The sequence below is a fragment of the Manacus candei genome, unplaced genomic scaffold (assembly GCF_025592945.1).
Source record: "Manacus candei isolate 608988 ecotype Guabito, Panama unplaced genomic scaffold, ASM2559294v1 h1tg000028l, whole genome shotgun sequence".
In the NCBI taxonomy this organism is placed as follows: Eukaryota; Metazoa; Chordata; class Aves; order Passeriformes; family Pipridae; genus Manacus; species Manacus candei.
In genome coordinates this window covers 16,208,963-16,227,282 of record NW_026138076.1, presented here as the reverse complement: position 1 = coordinate 16,227,282, position 18,320 = coordinate 16,208,963, and the positions used below count along the sequence as shown (strand labels likewise).

The window sequence follows — 18,320 nt, the reverse complement described above, 5'->3', positions numbered from 1 at the left end:
CTGGTATTCTCTGGGCTGTAAACTTTAATACCTTAAGTGGTATTTGTGTCTGCGTGTGGCTACACCTGGGTTTAGGCATAGCACCGCATTTCTTGGACTAGGGCAACTGTCTAAAAAGCCTGAAGGTAAAAGCTTTCAATAAAAGTTTTGACAGATAATAAAAAAAAAAAAAGGCATAAGCATGCCTGGCACAGAGCCAATAGACAAATCCCAGCAGGTTTCTGACAGGCTATGTAAGAGTGTTGTCCGGATGTATGCTGGTAGTATCTAAACACTACTTGGGTGGTACTTAAAAGCAAATTTCCTAATCTCCATGTCTTAGGGGAAGTGAAAAAAAGATGAAAACAGGTGTTCTTCTCCTTTGTAATGGGAGATGCTAATGGAGAAGTGAGTTGGGTACCAAAGCTTGCACTTAGGGTTCCTGCTCAATAATCTCTTCTTGATACTGGAGTTCTGGCGGGCTTGGCAGCAGCTCTGCAGGGCTGGGTGTGGGGGTTATCTATGGGTGGGCTGCAAGTGCTCATAAGTCCCCATAGGTCTCTACCCTTTGCTGCTAAGCTTTCCCTTGACAGTGCAGAGGGAGAAGTGACACCATCTCTGGTCAAGCCTGGCTGGAAGCAGTTGTGCTGAGTTGAGAGCAGCCCAGAAGGCAGGTGAGCAAAGGCAAGCTAGGATGGATGAATGCCATCAAAACTCCTTCCTGCATCCCCACTAGAGGGCTGTGCTGGCTGGGGCTGGAGGGCAGGATGAGCCAAGCGTGGCATACACACAAAAAATACCTTGATGCTGTCAGGCTAGATGGCACCAGTTGATGTGCAGGACACTCAATATTATAGGCTATGTAACATACTGAGCTTGTTTCCTCAGTTATGATCTGATTACTTAACAGGATTTAACACTTGCAAGTAATAATAATTATATGTCAGGGGACTGTAAAGGTAGTGTTTTCAATTTTTGCTCTGAAATTGTAGGTTTATTAAGTGGACTAGTGCTCCACTGGGGAGACCCATACCACAGTAATTAAACAGCTCCTGCAGGAAACTACTGTAAGGGCTCTGACCATCAGCAGGGTAGGAGAGAGGGTAAGCCTTATCTCTACCATGCTTTCCAGGCCTAGTGGATGATGTGAGGTTGCAATGATGGTCTTCTTGAGGGAGCTGGATCATGGCTACTGATGGAGTATGATCGGGCCCACTATTGGAGATGAGTGGCATAAGTTGTTCTCTGTGCATTTTACTACTTTTTTAATTTGTTATGGCTTAATGATTCTCAAATTTCCTTCTTGACAAGATTGATTGGAAACCTAGGGCTGAAGATTGTATGAACATGTAATGTTGACCTAAAATGGCATGCTTCCTAGTACTAAAAAACAAACATCACTTAAGTAAACACTCCTGTTGCAGAATGAAGTAGAAGTGAATTTGTGACTATTAACATTACTAATTTATCTTGAAAAGTATTTCTTGAATTTGCACTGGGTAAATCAAGAATAATTTTTTCCAATGCTGAGGAGAAAGCAGGAAGCCTTATATAATTGTTCATCTGAAATAATTGCTAAAGTAGGAAGTGTATGTTGGGGTGTTACAGAAAGAAAATTTTAGATTTTGAAAGTGGTCCAGATATCTCTAATGCAGAGATAGTTTCTTTTATGCTAATGCACCTTCTAGTAGGGAATATGAATTCTTAAGGTTTCCAGTGAAGATACTGCTGGGGAAATTGCACTTGCTTGCCTAATACATGAAATTGCTCAAATGTAGAAAAAATTCAGTTTATATTGCAGATTAGCCGCGTGCCTCAAATATATATGGGTGCTTCTAAAATTGCTTCTTTTAAATGCTCTGGCTAATTTGTTGTGAAGATGTACATGAGAAGATATGATGTTATCTGGCATTTAGCATTTCACCACTTTTTTTTTTTTAACCAAACACAAATTTTGTGGGTTTGCATCCATTTTCATAGAAGATAAGTGGTAATTGCTGAAGATGCACATAAGAGGCTAGTATGAAATCAGAAAGGTAAGTACAGAACTCTTATGTTGCTTCTTAATGTTGAGTTCCTTTTCTTAAAAGGATGAACCTCACTAGTGAAGTGAAAACAAAAAGTAAACACTGCTAAACCAGTTCATCTTCAAGATATATATTGATTGTCATGAAGTTTAGCTTCTTCCAAAAAAAAAAAATCTGGGCAACACACTCTTTGGAAGTTGATAGAAGTGTATGTGACTACACAGGAAACCACTTCCTCTTTTGAAAATAATTGCTGCACCCTAATTCAGCCTAGGTTATATCTTGTTTCTTGAAGCTTATGAAAATATGGTACACTTCTAAGTTCTTGCATTTTGCCTTTCAGTTTTGAAGTAATGCAAGTTCAGCAGCAGCAAAAGGTCCCCATAAACTACTTAAACAGTATCAGAGCGAGAGTGTTTCTTGATCATTGTCCCATGGACCAGTTTGATTAATCTTGACAAAATAATCATTTAGTCAAACCAAACTTTAAAGCAAAACACAAATACACGTAATAGAAAGATTACTGTTTTGAAAGCAAAATGAACTATTTTGTATTTGCCATCTATATTGTAAGGCCATCTTGATATCTGCAGCACAGTGATAATACCTCCATATTTAAACTAGTTTTAACTGTATTTCCCTGCCAAACTGTAACTAATCTACAGATCCAGAAATAGTAATGTCGTACTGACAAGTCTTTAAACTAGTACAGAATGGTGGCAAGTGAAATGCCCATTTCTTCCTTGAATTTATCTAAGAATTTCGTTTTGGATATTCTGTCAGAGCTGAAGTGAGCCTTTGTAAAGAAGATGGCATTTCATAACTTTGAAGACTCAATTTAAAAGCCTCTCACTTCAGCTTGAAGGTTGTCTGAATTCATACTTGACATGAGCAGTTTGGCACTTCTGTGGCTTGTGCCGTTTCTGACTGCAACAGATCTGGCTCTTGAAAGTCCCGATCTGGGTTTTTAGTCTTTAGGCTCAGCTGCTCTACTGGGACAAAACTCCAACAATTGTCACACCAGCAACTTAATGGCTTAGAGTTCTTTCTTCCTCTTATCTGCATACACATTTATTTTATTCAGAGGTCTCATCTCCAGTAGCTCTGCAAGTCTTTGACATTGACACCTCAGATTGAAAAAAATACTGAAGGTTTTTGCGTCTGATGCTCTGAAGCTGATGAGCAGGGCTGTCACTCAAATTCACAGGAATTGTTTTTCTGTCCAGTGCTAGTTAGGTAAGACGTTCTGCTGTCAGTGGTAAAAACAGATGTTACTATGCAACTGTTCAAGTCCCACGGACTTGTATATCCCAGAAGGAAAGATGTTTGGATTTTTTACTATTACCATACCATGAAAAAGCTGAAAAGAGTTGGAAGTTCTCTCTTGTGCCAATTTCCTGATTACTCTGCAGTCTTTGGAATAGCTTGAGGATTATGGATTTTCACCACAGCTGGCCAGTAGAAGTTGTATTTAGTGAAAATTCTGGGAAATTTTTCATTAAGTGAAGCTGTCATTGGCCTTTGAATCCAAGTCTCTTAAGATCAAGCTAATATTATATCTGAATCCTTTCTAATTTCTGGTTGGGGTAGTGTAAGAGTTCTAAAAGCTTATTTTTACAAGTTCTGCATTTTTTTCCACCTATGTCTGCATTCTTTTGGTTTACCTGGTATAGGGGAAGTTGAGCTTTAAGTCAGCCAGTGATGTTTTAACTTCAAGTATATATGCAGACTGAACTGCATCTCTCTTCTGTTGCACCTGTGTTCTAGCAGAACATCACTGACTATAGCGTGGGCAAATTTGTACTTCTCAGAGATGCACTTCATGCATTGCATACTTCAATTTTTTTCTTATGTATACATCAGGGAAGTTATAAGTAGCATATACATGTATTCAAACTAATTTCTGTTCTGAAGGCCTGTTTTTATTGTAGAGGTTAGCATCTAGTGAGCACACAGAAAAATAAGATCCTCCCTAAAGCTTTGCTTCTGCAAACTTACGGAGTGCCTCCATTGAAAGTGCAAAAGCTGGTGAATGAATTTCACTACAGCAATTAGCTGTGCACAGTAAGACTAGAAGAAAGTTACAGCTTATAGTTGGAGGAGTTGGAGCAACTTGGGTACTTTTTGGGTTGAATGTAGTGTGATTTCAGAAGCCTAAAAGGAAACTTTCATCTCCTGTTCAGAAAGAGAAGAAAATAGAATGGATTCTAGAACATTTGAGAATAACATTCAATAGAGAAATTAGGATAAAATCCTGTCCCAATTTGAATAAAATTCTGTTGAGCAGGGTTCTACCAGCATACTGATTTCCAGCTTCCTTTGACTAAAGCCTAAAAAAAGATTAAAGCTCCATGGCAACTACTATCTTAACTCCTGACAGCCATAGTATAAATTACATCTTGGAAAAACCTAATACTGAAAAGTTTTATTTAGGTCACCAGTCTGGCTATGAAATGGAAGGCTTATAGATGCCACCCCAAACTTTTTGTCCCTCGGTGGCATCAGTGAGGTAGAGGTTTTTATGGGAGACAAATTGAATGCTATATAACTATATGCAGGATGAATTTAAAAATCTGACAAGTTTTAGGTGTGTAAACTTGTTTCATACTCCTGTGGAAAAGACTGCAATTTACTTGCAACTGTAATCTTCCAGGGAGGAATATGGCAAGGTTCAACTAGGAGACAGCAACCCTGACAGGTATAATGTGTGGTTATCACAGTAGTTGCATTTGCTAACAGTGGAGAAACAGTATTGGGTTGGTTGGTTTGGGGGGATTTTTTTTGTTTGTTTTGTTGTCATTTTGTGTGGAGTTTTTTTGTTGGTTTTGGTTGGTTGGTTTTTTAATGTAGAGGGGAGGGAAATGGATGAGAGTTGTGCAACTCATTTGCCCACAGGTGTCCCAGCATCCATAGTTGTGCCAGACAAGCTGTAAATCTCTTTCATGCTTGTATGGAGATATTGTTTTCTTGCTGTTTGAGGTTAACAATGCATAGGTTATCATTTGGAAATAAATAGAAATGGGCATTAAAAGTCTAGAGTAAAGGGACCTGTGTTAAGCAACAACAAAACTCCCCAATTTTCTGCTATTTGCATGAAGATTATCTGGTACTGTTATTTACTTAGTTCTGTTTTCTTGTTCTTTTACTATTTTCAACCTTGTCCTCTCTGGCCTTGAAGAATGCCTTTCATTGTCTGAGGAATACTTTATTGGAGCCATTTAAATAGCCTGGATAGCCTGGTGGCTGAGGCAGGAAGGGATTGGTAACCAGGATCATCGATCCTGCTCCCCAGTGCAGGGACAAGGTGGGGTGGGACAGGAGAGGCTGCATGCTCCCTAGTCTGTCAGCTGCTGCTGGGCAGACAGAATTATTCCAAGGCTCCTTTTGACCTTATCAGATAGCAAAGTTAAAGCCCTCAATATTCTATTTAAAAGCGGAAAGTACCTATCATTTCTCAAAACCAAGATAATATAAAAACTGTACTAAAGTTGCAGCCCATTACATTCCTACCTTATTGCCTACTTAGAAATTTTGCCTTGTAAATGTTTAATACTAACATGCCATCTATTACTGGGGAAAGATGAGAAATAGAAGCAGTACCAGTATAATAGTCAGTTTTATAGACCTGCAAGTAGGACTGCTTTTATCCTTTCCTCCAGCAGCTGGAGTTTGACGATCACAGTATAATGTGATCCTCCTTCATAACCTGGAATAATTGTATGCTGTGTTCAAATGGATCCCAAGCTTTTATCCTGTGAACAGATAACAAAAACATACTCAAATACAAATAGATAATAAAGTCCATAAGAAAAAAACTAAACATGTTTTTTCCCCAAAGGTATAATATTGAAATAACAAACAATGGTCAGTTGAAGTCAATGAGCTGTGTAAGTTAATCAGTAGACCTGGGACATGGGATACAAGATAATCTCACTATTACATGGCTTTTGGGAGAGCTTTAAAGAAGTTTAAAAAGTAGTAAATGATTTGCATTTCTGAGTATCAGTTGGATCACAAAATTTCTGCATTGGTAAAGAACTCTTCATATTAATTTCATAAAACTTGGAGATGTTCAATAATAGTTGAAATCATACACAAACAGACCTCTGAGCATTTTCTCAATAAGGATACATACTTTGGCTATGATTTTCAGTGCAGTACTCTGCAATCTAATGATAATATGCACCAGCACGGCAAATTCATCTACATTATGACTACATTTTATTTAGCAATAAAAGGTAAGAATAATGTTGAGTCTCTCCCCTCTTACACTATTAAAATATTTGTCATAAGCTGCAAAGGTACTTTGGGATGACTTTATGTAAAGAACATGCAATAAAATTTGTGATTATCATACCAGAGCTATTCTAAACTCGACTTCAGAAGACATACTTCCCTGTTCCCAAAGCACTTGCAGACAAGGTAAGTTAACAGAGTCTGTGTCCATTCTTACACCTGTGCAACATTTGGTCCTGCTTGCTGTGGGGAGGGTAGTTAATGCACTGTAAAGCTAATGGAGCTTTACAGCCACAAGGCTTGTCTTCCTGTAAACATGCTCTGCACTTTTGAAACCTGCTTAAGGATAAAAGATGATGCTTTCTTGGTAAGTGACATTTTCAGTATTTAAAGTTTTCTTTAGAGAAATCCGTAATGTTTTGTCACACGCTTGTGGCTGTTGCCACGGAGACAAAATTGGTTTGGGGGAAGCAGGTCAGACATAAGTCTCATATTTAATAAAATTTTTTTTGCTCACACCTCTCTGTCTTGTATTTAATGACTTGTCATTCCATACTTGCTGGTATGGGGTACAACAGAAGAGAAGAAAGCATCCACAGGTTTCAAAGGCATGACTCTGTGGAGTGTACCAGAGTAACTGAACTGCAGCTTCAGTAACTGTTAGCTGTAAAAGGCTGTTAAAACTTATAAGAATTAAATTAACTGAAAATAAATTTAAAACTTCTTTAACTAATTCAAATCATGCAGATTCCACAGAGGAGGAATGTCCTGACAGTAACCAAAAACACTCCTGCCTCTCTTCTGTTGATGAATGAAGGATTAAAAAAAATATATCTCTCCTATTTTGGAATAGCTTTTGCTTCTAGACAAAAGTTTGTTCAAAAAAACCCAGTAGGAAAAAGTTGTTGATATGTTAAGGTCATGTTATCTGCTTGCCAGACCAACAGATCATTTGGTGAGGCTTCTTCTTGAGCTTTATGGTCAATGTAAATCTGCATATAAAGACACATAAAATGGGCCCAGATTATAGTCCTAGTTTTCCTTCTTACTAAATTAGGCACAGCTTTTAAATGGAATTACCCGATGAATATAAAAATGTTATACTTCCATTCAATTCTTTATAGCTGAAGCTAAGTTACTTAGGCTGACTGTGCTTTCAAACACTTTATTTTCCCACCGATATAAACTGATATTCTTTCCTAACAGCTTGTGCCTTTCCACTCTGCCCATTTCTCAAAGGTTTTGTGCAGATTTGCTCTTTATCAGGTGCTTCATCTCCTATTCAACAGCCTGAATAACTGGTAAGACTGAGGTGCAATTTTAAATTGAGGCCTTGGCAAAATATGGAATCTGCACATAGCAGGTTCTGTCTCTATTAAATTTAAAAACCGTGAGCACATAATGATGTTTATTTTTGCCCTGAATAGCAAAAATTAGGAGAGGCATTGGGTACAAGCTCCTGAACCAAAGCCAGGCATGAGAACACTTAGTAATGAGAGGGCAGTAAGCTCATTCCTCTAAGATACTGCTTGTGTTTTCAGCAAAATAGCCAAGTTCCTACTGAAGGCTTAATTGCATCAACCGAAAGCAACTAAGTAAGATATCTGAGTTGAAGTCATGTAACTCAAGGCTCTAAAACATGCTGATAGATACCATTAGGTATCTGGATCACTCCATGGGAAATAACTGAACCAATAATTGTGGTATTGCTATTTCTGCTATGCTTTTGAACCATGTAGGCAGATATTTAATGGAGTGTTATGAGTTTCAGTTGAAGGTGCTGCTGCTATAAACAGCTCCATTAAAACAGACTGTATAATAGCTTTGTTTTAGTTTTATGTCAGTGTATCATTTCAAGCAGTTCTCTCTTTAAATCTTAAATAAAGCCCATTAGAGATCACCACTTGAGCTGTTAGACTTGGAAAGATCATGAAACGGCCGACTGGACTTCCAATAGCTCTAAATAAATGGCACACATAACTTCTCTCAGTTGTCTCTCATTACTTACTGTTCATGCCTTAAAAACACTAAATTTCTTCTAAGTCTTATTTTTCACTAGATCCCTTTATTTTGTTTGATGCTTGTACCTTCTTCAGCCCAGTGATTAGATTTTTTACTCCAGAGTGGAATGATCATCATCTACTTTAGCTGGGAAAAGTGGGGGCAAATTCACAAATAGTCATACTTAAAACCTGAGTCCCATGTAAAGAGAGCACTGTTTACTAAAGATGACACACGACAAAGCCTAATTTCAAACAAATCATGCCATTCTATTAATGAGTGCTCAATATTCCTGCTTATTTCCAGAACATATAAGCAGAAACTAATATATTTGTGTCATTCCTTAAAGTGGTAAAAAACCTGGCAGGATGACCAACCACAGAGAAAAGTTGCAAATGAGTGGAATAAAATGATGTGAAATTAATTTTGTTTAAAAAGATAAAGTAATTTTTACAAACATTTTAAATCCTTGACTTATCAGCAGAAGCACAAAATCCATTAACTTATTCTTTGCATTTCATGAAGTTACCTTATCAGCATTAGCCAGCTTCCTCATTTTTCCTTTCTGAGCAAGAGATTCGATAGAAGGACTTGATAATTGTTGATTGTGCCATTCATGTAATAACAAAAGAGGGACACAGTTGGGAGTTTACTCATTTTCCATCATGACTCCAAACACAATTCTTCTGCCATCATATGTAATTGTTAGCAGTACAAATCTGGCTCATTTTTCAAGCATTTTTAAACCTAAAATTTAGAAAAATAGTAATTTTAAGTGCCTGTCAGATAAACACATCTAATATTAATTTGATATTAGTCTTAAGGAATAGCACCTTTAATGATTATTTAATATAGTACAATAATCAATGACAGAAAACCCTAGGATTTGAAGAGAGTAAGATCAATATGTCACTAATTTTGCACTATTGAGAAAAAAATCCAACCAAATCTTGTGAGATGAATAAATAGGAATTCTGTTTTAAGATTTGTTGAGTAATTATATGCTATTCAGTTTAGGAAACCACTCTTAAAGGTGGAGGGAGTTCAAATAAGCAACAACATAGAGAAGAGGTGTAGAAGATGACTTCTAATGATAGAATAGAGCCTAGAAAGAAGAGGACTGAAGTCACTAATCCCCAGTACTGTGAAAGTTTGCTTCCAAAAACAAAGGGACATCTGCGTAAATCAAAAGGACAATAACTAATGTCCTTTGGATGGAGCACTGGAAGTTTAAATAAGACACTAGGGAGAAAATAAAACAAAAAAAATGAGCTGTCTAACCACAGTGACAGTGAAACACTGGAATATATTACTTTGGAAAGTAAAGATCTCCAGTGACAAAGATGCTACAAGACAGGCTATACAATCATGTTGGTATTAGTTTAATTGTAACTGATCCTGCCTTTGGGCAAGGGGAAATGGATTGGATCAGGAGTTCTTGAGCCATGGGAAGACACTGACATACCCTTGGAGGCCCAGGCAAAGCTCCAGGAGAATTTAGTCTTATATTTCTCCTTCCTATCTATTCCCCTAAAATTTCTCTCTGAAAATCATTTGAAGAATGTTGTGTTTGCTCTCAGGACAGGAGGGGTGCAGAGCCATTAGATTTGCCCAGCCTAGGGGCACATTTGGACCATCTCCAGTGGCCACCTGGGGGGGCACTTGTTGCATGTTCATTGCATTCCCCTGGTAGGAGTGAGCTGAACTGTGTTGAAGTTATTGCTACCCCAGTGGCACAAAGTGCATGGGAAAGACTGACCTTTTTCTTCCTAGTGAAATCCAGATCCACAACTGAAGAGCATTGAAAGGCATAGGATGTGAGGAATGGTGCAATTTCCCAGGGGCATCAAGACTTGGATCAGGCAGAGGAATGATACCTGTAATGATACCTGTCTATTCAGGCAGCAGCTTCAGAACACAACTACCCAGGGACAACATTCTAGGTGTTATACAGAAGTACTACCTATTTGCTGGACTGGAAATAGGGATGTTTGTATATATGAAGGGCTTATCCTATTACAGTAGAAGGACAGGCCCAATAATAATAAATTTCAGTACCATTGAAATAAATCACCTCCTAAAAGGATTTTCAGCTCTGCTTTCTCCTTGCTGCATGTAATTAATAAATTAATAACAAAATAATTATATTTTTCACACTCATAGAAAATGTGATAGATGTTCAGGTATTTTAAGCAGCAAACCTGGATATATGCTTTGGTTTCTATCTATTCAAGAAACACTGGAATAATACTTCACATTATTTTCTTTGTTAAGTGTTAATTTTTGGTGGAAGGGACTGGCAAAATGAGTACATGAATTTTTAGCATCTAGAGAACATATTCAGTAAGTAATCCTTGTTGTGCTGATCATTTCTGAGTAGTTTCCTGCAAATATTCACTATCTGAACTTTTGGTTATTTTTATAAATACCACATCTAGAAATGGTTTTCAACATGAAAAGACCCTTTAAACCTACAAAAAGTAAGTTGCATTCCAGTTTCTAAGTTCCATGGTATGATACAGTCAATTTTCTCTTCTTCAGTGTATCTGGGAAGCACCAGATAGGATCTATTGTAGGTCAAGGCAGTTATGTATAGAAAGAGGATAGATGTGTTGGTTTCAAGAAGGAGTTGGCACAAGGCTTGCAAACAACTCAGAGAAATGGTGCACGTGGTATGAACCCACTGTGACCTAAGGAGCAGCAGATCATGTCACAAGTCACAAGCTCAAGAACTTTTCTACAGATTTATGTCAGCACTTTTATCTCATCTATCTCTAATTAAAAATATGTACCCTTCTCTCAGTCTTTGCATGTTTATTTATGTATGTTGTTAAGTGGCATTGGTGGTGGTCAATGAAACATAAAATCAAATGGACCTCTAGGCATAAGTCCCTTCATATGGTCATATAAATTATTGTACATGTACACATATGCACTTGTCATAACTTCTGCAGCTGATCTATCTGTTGACTCAATGCAATGATGACTAAGAAAAATCAAAGTAAGCCATCTCAAATGAACACAGGGCTGAGACTATCTACAGTGTGTCAGATGGGAAACTGTTCACAGTAAGGCCAAACACAGGCCCCCACTTATACTTCATATATGCAGGTGACAGTAAATACCAAAAATTATTAATAAATGTTGCAAAGTTGTGGGGAAGAAAAAGAAATTCTGGTTACAACACAACGAAACTGTAAAATTCTTATTACAATTTAAAACTTGATTTTTAGGAAGAAAAATCATAGATTTCCTGATTAGAAGTTTAATCATCAGTGTAAGTTGAGAAATCAAAAGGTGGACTTAATTATGGTCACAACCACGGAACACTTACCTGTTTGAGACCTTCCTCATACCAGATCATAAGGGAAACTATGGAGAGAAACCAAAGTTGGACAAAATAGCCTCTCAGATTTCTAACAATTCTTACATAACATATGCATTAGTAAGCAGAATAATATTTTGTGAGCTGAAGATATATAAACTTGATACATTAGGATTCTCACCTTTTCATCTTCACTAAGCACAAAAGATGCACAATATACCTAATAGATGATCACTACAAATTTAAGGCTTCTGGAAAACCTGCTTCTTTCTCATCTTTTGTATGTTGTAAGCAGGTGGTGACAGACTGCACCTTAAGTAACTACTGTGAACAGCAGTGGTAGAATAAATTCCTTGCATTTACTCAGAAGTCAAAATATGCTGTCTGCAACTCCAGACTTCAGGAGGTGAAAGGAAGTAGTGAGGAAAATTCTTTGTATGCCTACCTTCCATTCACCCAGGACTGTCCATTCACCCAGAACTGTCCTGTCAGTGAACAAAACTTAGGGGTGACAGGTGGAAAAAAAGATTGGGAACCACTGCTTTAGACTGATGTGCAGAGAGATGGTAATGCTACTGAAACAGTATTTGAGTGAGGACAGTCACAACCCCTCCTTCCCACTTCTCAGGCAACTAGGGTCACCAATTCTTGCAGTTGAAGGAATATAATAATTGCACATCAGTCTGGTCTTCGTCTCTGATCTCCCTGCTTCAAGACAAGGACACTCTGGCTTTAAGGAAGGTTACAGTGACCTCCTTTAGATATTCCAGTAATTCATATTTCAGTGCAAATCCATGGCCTGGACAACTGATGTTTCAGCTTCAGCTCTGCAGTGCTACAGAAGTTAAAGTTGTCACCTGTCTCTCCTTTGCTCCATTCTTCTTTTGAGTGGAGTCTGCTGGTACAGGTCCCTGGTGGCCTTTGACAGAAGATGGCCTGCCAGAATAGGTTGCTCAGGAGTTGCCTTTGTATTGCAGCTCATCCAATCCTTTACAAACCCAGCCTCCAAATTCCCAATGACAAAAAGTTCCCTGGCAAAATATCAGGATTCTTTGATATCACATGAACTATGTTCTGGGAACAGCACCAAAAGATCTTATCCAAACATTTCTCACAGACCTCACAAATGCTAGAGAAAACCAACTCAGTCCAACAGGCACAGGGAAGAATGAGTTGCGTCTTTCTGCTCCAGTGAGGTCTTTATTACTGTTAGAGAGTTTTATCCACAGAAAGTAACTTCTTTTGTCTCCCTCCATTTCTGGAAAACAGGGCCTTAGCTCACAGTTCGAGTTCCACAGTAGTTTTGAAACTAAGTAAAGCTGACCTTAACCAGACTTGAAGTTTTCACTCAGAAACACAATATACTGCAAAGAATTGCTTATTTTCAGATGTTAACTTTATTTAGAGACTTCCACAAGTATCTGATGGATTTTAAGAGAATTACCTTTATGCTAACAACTATTGTGACTCAAGAAAATAAAAGAAATTAAGATGGTTGACTGAACAATCATTCTAATTAAAAGTATTTAGCAGTTAGTTTTATGGAGCACAAACATATGATTTTTTTCTATACATAAAACTTTGTGGATAATGCAGTCAGTGATGCAGTCAGTGCCAGAGACAAACTCTTACCTAATTTCAGAGAGGCCAAGCAGTAGAATTCCTCAAGAATCCTGTACTCTTTCCTTTGGCAAGGAACGATGTAGTGACCTGACTGTTTCTTCACATACTTTTTTCAAAAGGTAATAAGTTAACAGAGTCTAGTAAAAATATATTTAAAAAATGCCTTGCCTGCTTTGTGTAATTAATTATCTAAGCAAATGTCTTTTTTAATTAGGCTTTACAGAAATGTAAAAAAAAAGCCCATAAGCATGCACAACCCCCCAAACTTATTTTATGAGTAAATTTGTATTTAGTACATGAAAAATGAGTGTTAGAGAATCCAGAAGAGAGGCAAATCCCTTGTTTGTAAATACAAAGAGTTCTGTATCCTTCATCAGCTGAATTTCAATGATTTCTATCTTTTCCATTCTAACAGCATAGCATTCTGATTTTACTGTTTCACACTGTAACCACTCCAGCACTGAGATTCCTGCATACAACACCTCCAAGACAAAAAACCCCAAACCACTCACAATTTATGACTAGTAATTATTCTGCCTACAGAGTTGTCTCTGTTGTGTTTTAATGTTTGAAGTGGCTTGGTTTATGAATCTTTTGAATAATTCCATGGCAGTCATCTCCAGTTTCCCAGCGCAGATATATATGTATCCAGTTGCAACACAGAGCTGAAATCCTGGCCTCACTGAAACCAGTGGGAGCTCTCATAATTAATTATTAATTTAAAAAAATCCATTTTTTTGCTATAATTTGGCTGAGACATGGTCTAAAAAAGTCTGCCCATCAAGATGTTGCAAAGATGAGTCCTTTGGCTAACTCTTTATGTTCAACTTGCTTGTAACTGGATGATTCTAGCAATGTTCAGCATTATGCTCATTATGTTAGTTCTGAATCCAGCCCCCAAATTATAGAAAGTAGTACATTTTGTGTGCTCTTTTTGGCTGAATCACCTGTTGAAGGTTTCAGTCATGTTTTCAAAGGCAACACTGTGCTTTTCATGTTGTCTTGTCAGCTACATGCCCTAAACTTAAAGAAAGGCAATGTTTAAACATCTAATATCTGTATATGTTGAACGTGCCTGGAACAAGTCTGTATAACTACAATGTCTCAAATAACAGTTGTATTTTTTGCCTTGTTTGTAGTGACAGTCAATTACTGGTTATTGATCTTTGTAGCCAAGTTCCATTTGAAGGTAGCTCTGTCCCCTACAAAAGGGTAAACAAAGAAGTTCAGGAGAAACACCTACATATTTAAGGTTAAATTAAAAAAAAAAAGCATTTGTAACACAAGAATAGAATATTCTGCAGTTAACACTTGTGTCTGTGGTTATTTTACTAGGACAATCTTGTGAAGTTGCTTGAATGGTCTGTCTGGATTTTGCCACCTTTTTGGCAAGTACACAAAGGTCAGGTATACAAATATTTGCATTGGTGATCATTTAACTTTGTAGGTGAAATACATCTCCTTTGCTAGCACTGAACATCATGGCTTCTTTTTTATTTCTGTAGAAAAGATGAGTCAACTAAAACAGAGAACACATATCTGTAGCCCTAAAATATCCCACTATTAAATAAAATCTGAAGACTTAAGTGCATAAACAAGGAAGATTGAATTGTTTCCAGATGTGTATGCTCAACCCAGTGCAAGAGGTATATGACAACGTCAGGTCTATACTGTCACAACCAGATGAGCAAGTCACTGAATAAACCCCAGATGCTCTGATGCATCCTGATTTGGACTTTTTATACCAACTATGATATGACTGGGAGAGGAAGGGAAGGATTGCTCTGGAAGTGACAGTTCAGGAATAAAAACTATCAGATTGCTAAATATGCTAGTTAACTGATCATTATAATGGTATAAAAGATTGTCACATACAGTAGGAATTTTTAATATAGTTTGATTTTGCTTTTTTTAAAATATTTCACCCTTGTTTCTGCCTGCACTGAATCTAGAGGAAGCATTCATTATGATTTGCTGTCGTCCCAATGCCATCACCATCTGCACATGTAGTTTTATACCCTTCAGATGTACCAGTGATAAAGAAGTGAGAAAAACCAGGGCTGAATAAGGACATCAACATACAGTTTGGATGATCCCCTTTACAATCCCTTTTATGTATTGCTTCCTTCCTTTTTCATCCATTTGCTTTCGAACACTTTGTCTTAACTCGTTGCAACTGGATTTACCTTTGCAAAACGTTTCTGTCTTTGACACAGGGTATTGCCAGTGCCATTTGAAATCAAATTAATGAGAGTGGCAGACACTTCCCCTAAATCTCACCATTCAAATCCAGTGAAACATACTGCCTAAGTATGTTACTGTCCTTTCCTACCATTATATGCTATAGAAGTGGACTGGTCACCCTTAGGAAGCCCATCATTTTTTTACATGACTACAATATTTATATAGCAAAGATTAATAATGAACTCCCAGCTGATACAGGGAATAGGACACCAACTGAGAGAACACTCCTGCGCTGCACTAGGACAAACCTTGTTCTCAGAAATCATCTCAACAAACATAAAGCTGCATGCTGGATTGGTGTAGCAAACTAGGAGGATGCCCTTCAACCTGTGTTTGGAAGAAGTACTTGAGTAGCAGTTTGTTACTGGAAGATACAATAGGTTGTTGAAAAGATGAGAGAATTCAAAGCTACAAAATGTATCCTTGGGATCCCTTATAACATTTGGATTCAGATTGCATAATGAAAATACATCAATTATACAGCAATGGAGTAAATATAAAGAAATTGTTAACAGACCTGAGTTTCACAAAAAGATAATGACGGAAGACTGATATTCAGGAATTTTTAAATCCTAAATTCTCAGTAGTGAAAAATACTTTCTACTACTATATAAGCACATAGAATATAATCTTTCACTGGATCTCTTAAGTATGGAGCAATCTCTGTGTATAGTAGTGTTTGCTGAAGAAATGAGTATTTAATGCAGCAACTGGCATGAGTGCTTCAGATCGAAACCCTGAAATAATAATAAAAAAAGAGTATAGGTTCAGAGAGTTGAGTATATTTCCTGAATCTGCAGCTGCATGTATTCCTTTCCCTTTCCTGACCTCAGAATAAAGTATGAGGCAATAAAATTCTAAGGGGAAGGAAAGTCATATATGAAAACAGAGAATATGGAAATATAACCACCACAGAAAGCAAGAGAGAAAAACAAATCCAAACGAGAGGATTGAAATGACAGCAGCAATGAAGTGTAGAAAGAGGAGAAAAAAGCTGTCAGAAATAATTAAGAGGAGCATAAAAAGTAATTAATAAAAACCTAAAAAAGCAAAGTGAAGGGTCATTTTATAGCTATATCTTAGAGAAATTATAATATATCTCCTCTTCCAAAAAGTTGTAAAATTTTCTCCCATTCTCTTTTCTTTAATTAGGAAAATCCTTACCTGCACATTCAAAGTGTCATACAGCACTGTAAGTTATTTTACAGCCACTGCTGAGAGACACAATTGTAAACTGCATAATTTAAGGTTTGTTTGGGGTTTGAAATTTATGAGTGTCCTGCTCATATTTTTGAAATATTTACATTTCTCTTTTTATTTTCTATATTTGACAGATTCACTCCATTGAAATGTTGGAAAATGCCTACTAAAAGTCCTGACAACTTATCCTATCAGTAACTAAATTGACAGTAAAATAAGTACAGAAGTAAGCCCTCCTCTCAGAAATGCTGGAAAAAAATGGATAACGAGCTTTTTGTAACTTAGAACAGATTCAGACATTAAAAAAAAAAGTATTAAAACTTCATGCTCCAGTATATAATGCAACTTCTAACTGAGGAAGCCATAAAGCGAAGTCTATTAGACAGCAATATGATATAAACTGTCTTGTACCTTCCTCTCAAGGACATGACAAAATACTGTCAAGGAACAGAAACCTGAGCTGAAACTGAGGTTTGATGTGACTGTTACCATTTTTGCAAGACAAGATTTTGAAACTGAAAAAGAAATCTCGTAGAAAGTCTAATAGACTGTTCAGCCATAATTGGTGGTGTAGAAAGCAAATTTAACTACTATTAGGAGAGTTTCTCTGTCTCCTATCAGTCCCAATTCTTATGGCCAATAGATTAACCATTTTGAAGAAGTCAAAGGAAGCAATGGCACTGAAAATTACAAATTACTTGAGCAAGTAGGAAGCAGCACAGAGGCAATAAGGACCAGCTTTGTATATAATACCTCAGGTATAATTAACTGTGTGAGCTTTCCTGTCTTTTGTAGTACAAAGAAGTCAACTCCACCTATTCCTAAAGACTGTTTATGTTCATGTTGTCAGCTACAACTCAGAAATGCTATCAGAAGCTGTTCTTTACCAGCTTTCAGCTGTTAATCTCCATGTCTCAACATCTACTTATTTCTCTGTGGATGACTTATTCCAAATGCAGAAGGAAATGTGTGGAAAGAAGCTCACTTGTCCAGAAGGACCAGTGCTCCTCCCATCCTCTAAGTCAAAGGAAGTGTTTTTTTTAAAAGTCAATGAAATATAAATTGATCTTATGATTTAACAAATAAGAACAAGAAAAATAAAACCCCTCTCAACTTGACCAATTGTTTATCATAAAAAAAACCCTAAGAAGTTCCTCATTCATTGCCTGTGTTGGTACTGGCATAGCCAAGCCAAGGAGATGCACATGTTAAGCCCTCATGTTTATGGACAAACAAAGCAGCTAAAATTCTCAAGTTTTTTTTTAATTGCTTTTTATGGGATTTGTCAGGCTACTAACCTGTTCACCATAGTCTGGGGGTTTATATGTAATAATGAAAACATAGCTCGATACAATAAAAAAGTGGCTTGGATTTTAACAAACTTCTAATAATATACAGTTAGGAAATCACTGTAGTTGAGCTGAATAAAAAATTAGCTAAGTAAAAAAGTCAGAACACTTCTCAGTATATCATCATGAATTGGGATAAAATGGAATACACCAAAATACTGTGATTTTTTTAAAGGAAAAAAATGAATATATGTAAGTTTGGAAACACTTAAATATTTAGTTCCAAAATTTTCAGTCAAAATAAACACTTTTAACACTTGACACATATTCTGTGCTGAAAAAAATCAAAACACATAATACGGATGAACTACACCTTCTATCCTTTTTCAGCCAATT

General features: G+C 36.9%; 1 long non-coding RNA gene across 1 annotated transcript; it reads right to left on the bottom strand.

The window, feature by feature from the left end:
• Window positions 1–8,388: 8,388 nt before the first annotated feature.
• On the bottom strand, window positions 8,389–12,780 carry LOC127472361 (uncharacterized). The gene is made up of 3 exons (XR_007904978.1): window positions 12,426–12,780; window positions 11,578–11,615; window positions 8,389–8,990 (listed from the first exon to the last, which is right to left on the bottom strand). It is a non-coding gene; the product is annotated as an uncharacterized LOC127472361 (long non-coding RNA).
• Window positions 12,781–18,320: the final 5,540 nt, after the last annotated feature.